The sequence below is a fragment of the Myotis brandtii genome, unplaced genomic scaffold (genome assembly GCF_000412655.1).
Source record: "Myotis brandtii unplaced genomic scaffold, ASM41265v1 scaffold285, whole genome shotgun sequence".
Taxonomy (NCBI): Eukaryota; Metazoa; Chordata; class Mammalia; order Chiroptera; family Vespertilionidae; genus Myotis; species Myotis brandtii.
The window spans coordinates 4,188,165-4,190,568 of record NW_005360891.1 but is presented as its reverse complement, the minus strand read 5'-3'; positions in this window follow the sequence as shown (position 1 = coordinate 4,190,568).

Below are 2,404 nucleotides of genomic sequence, written 5' to 3'. Positions count from 1 at the left end.
GGGCATTTTCACACACCTTCTCAAATGAATATTTCTGCACCCAGAGTTCCTGCCCAAAAAAATCAAATCCAGTTACCTCCTGCATAAACATCACTAAATCTCTCTAGAAACATTTCAAACTCCTTATCATAATACCTTTCCAGTCAAGGCTTTGGCAACCATTTCCTCCATTTCCCATAACTTCTCATCATCTGTCTCCAATGGACTTCTTCTGGCCATTCCTAAATGACACCTTTCAGAACTTTGTGCCGTGGCATGTGCTGTTCCTGTGGTTTAGAAGCCCTTGACAGCCTTTGACTTGTGATGAATGCCTCCAAATTCTTCAAGTTCTCTATCAGGCAGATCCCCTCCTTGGTACCCCAGAGTACTGTATGCTAACCACTCTTTTGACACAAATTCCACATTGAATAATAATTATCAGTTTATATAGATGCTTCTCATTTTGGCACTGTCATCTCCTGAGGACTGTGACCACAACGTGCATCTCCTGGTTGGCATATAGGAAGAACTTCAGAAAATTTTATTATGCAAATTAATGAGTATCACAGACAACCATGTTTCAGATGGAGGTTTACAATTATTGCTCAGGCTCCTGGATGAGACCATAGAAATCTATTTCATCTATAAGGTAGCTAGAATACAGCAGTATAAATATATTTTCCAAATACTGCAAAAAGGTAATATTTCAGCCATTTAATGAGTCAGACTTACATTCTGGGCTGGCACAGAAAGCCAATTAACTTTTATACTATTATTTCTATGGGAAAGTACATTCCTCAATTTACAGGGAGAAGGAAATACAACCACTTCAGAAATGAGAGTTCTCTAGCTACAACTGTGCTATCTGCTTGGTAAATCAGAAGAAAGAAATAGAAGAATGCCAGAAATAGTTTTGGTGTGTGTGTGTGTGTGTGTGTGTGTTTTGGGGCTTGTTTGTTTGTTTTCTTCACAAGGCATGGCTTTTGGGTCCTGGCATACAAGGTAAGCCAGTGGTTTGAGGTATATGACTTCCCTTAACCATCATCCAGAACATCTTTCATCTATGTCAGAGAAGTAGAAGACATGGTACTCACAGAATGGCTCTTGCTCTGGGATATTCCTTTCTGCCCACACATTCTAATGCTCTCTGTGTTAGTTTCTTTAACTATGAATATTTGTAACTCTAGTTACTTATATTTAAGTAATGCCTCTGAATGTTAAATTAACAGTGAAATCGCCTTTTCACTTCATATAATCCTCCTGAATTATCTCAATAATAATGGCACTTTTGTTTAATCAGCCATTTGACAAACTATGACTGAATTCCTACCATGTACTAGCCAATGTCCTAAGCATATGAGATAGAGATAAGTGATTCACAATCTCAAGAATGAAATGTCAGTCAATAAAAGTTTTCTACATGTTAAGTAATATACAGAAGTGACAAAGATAAACTATTTCTGCCCTCATGGAGTTAACAAGGAAAATGTGCATAATAATATAATTGATATCTTATATAATAAAAGCCTAATATGCAAATTGTTCGACCAGGAGTTTGACCAGGAATTCCACTGCTCACTATGATGTGCACTGACCACCAGGGGGCAGCGTGGAACATGGCAGACATCGGTGAAGCAGCGCTGGCAGCGGGTGGCAGTGGAGGCACTGCCGGACCCGATACTCCCCAATGAGAGCAGGACCACAGTGGGATGGTGGAGCAGGTGAGCTGGTGACACCAGGCCAAGGCAAGTGGGAGCGAGAGTCCAATTACCCCGTTGATCACCCTGCAGAGGGTGACTAGCCAGCAGCAGTGGCAGGGGGCAGGTCACCGCCCAGCTCCCAGGCGCTGAGGGAGCCAGGCAGGGGGCCCAGCCCCAATAGATCGCCCCATAGGCGGGATGGTGGAGCAAGTGAGGGTGCAGCACCTGGCTACAGCAGGGTGCCAGGCGGGACTTCGGGTGCGAGCTGGGGCCCAATCCCCGCAGGCCACCCTGAGGGACCCCACCTGTGCATGAATTCATGCACCGGGCCTCTAGTATTCAATAACTGTCTGAGTTAAAATTATTTTAGAAGTACAGAGAGGCAGTTTCTAATTCAGATATGAGAAAAACGCAAGTGAAAAGGGCAGGTGTGGTAAACGGATTTAAAAATGACCCCTGATTATTCTTGCTTTTTGGTATTCATCATTGTGTAATCCTCTCCCTTTGAGTGTGAGTGGGATCTGTGAGTTGCTTCTCAGTAATAAAATATGGGAAATTAATGGGATGTCACTTTCGTGATTGTATTACACAAGATTATGGCTTCTACCTTTCTAGTAGGCTCTCTATTCATTCTTGGCTTGTACACTCGGACATAGTAGGAAGCCATGTTGGAGAGACCCATATATCAAGGAACTGAGGGCTGCCTCTTACCAACAGCAATCTAG